Source organism: Colletotrichum graminicola, assembly GCF_000149035.1.
Source record: "Colletotrichum graminicola M1.001 genomic scaffold supercont1.24, whole genome shotgun sequence".
NCBI lineage: Eukaryota > Fungi > Ascomycota > Sordariomycetes > Glomerellales > Glomerellaceae > Colletotrichum > Colletotrichum graminicola.
The window spans coordinates 549,664-550,889 of record NW_007361028.1 but is presented as its reverse complement, the minus strand read 5'-3'; positions in this window follow the sequence as shown (position 1 = coordinate 550,889).

Here is a 1,226-nt window from a genome sequence, read left to right as displayed (position 1 = left end):
GCCTTTATAGTACATAAAAGGATTCTACGCTTCACTATAAGTAAAGGCCTTAAGTGTACCTTATTAAGTATAAAATCAAAGTAAAAATAATTATATAAGGATTTCACCTCTAAGCCTACTAAATAGTGCTTAATTATAACAGGTAATATAGCCAATAGTTTTAATTTTAAGCTATAGAACTTTAGGTAATTTTTATATAATCTATATATATTACGCCCTTAAGTTTAATAATTTATAGTAATTTACTTAGCGCTACTATTTTAAGCCTAGGTATTCACTACTAATAGCTTAATAGAGATTTTATAATTAAAAAGCGTATTTATAAGTAACTAAAGGCGTAGGATTTCTTAGTTAGCCTTAATAACTTTTAGTATAATTAAATATTTAGTTTTTAGTATTATAAGGAAGCCTTTTATTATTAAGTTAATAGTATCTTAGTAGTAGCTATATAGGTAGAAATCTTATATAAGGCCTGTTACTTAATCTAAGATTATTATTACTAAGTAGTATCCTATATAGCCTTATTTAAGATTATAAAAGTCTAGCGCTAGGTAATTACCTAGTGCTATATTTATAATAGATTTATAAGGCTAGTAGTAAATCTACTGCCTTATTTTACTAAGACTATATAAATTATAGTCTTATATTATTATAGCGTTAACTTAGGTTAAATATACTTTATATATAGTATTTATAATCCTTTATAAAGCCTTAGCACCTAGGTAGCTAAGATACTTATACTATATTATTATATTACTATAAAGTAGTTATTATTATGTTAACGTTATATATTTATTTCTTACTTATAGGGTTAGTAGTAAATTATTAGTAAAGTGTGTAGTAAAAGCGCCTTTACTTTCTTAGCTGTAACTATATTACTTATTATATTTAAGCACTTATTAGTTACCTTATTCCTTAATATAGCCTATAAGGCTATAATCTATACGCCTTAGGTAATTATTACCTAGGCTTATATCTTACTATATACCTTACTAATATAGCCTTATAAAGGAAATAAGTAATATAGTAAATACGCTATAATATATTACGTTATATATATAAAGCTTTATTAGTAAGCTATTAGCGCCCTTTAAGGTAATTTCTATAATACTATATCCTTTAATTATAACTTAAGTAGTACTAGCCTAGATATAGTTACTAATTAGGGCTACTACTATATATAACTATATATATAGTTAATATATAGTTAGTAGTGCCTAAATTAA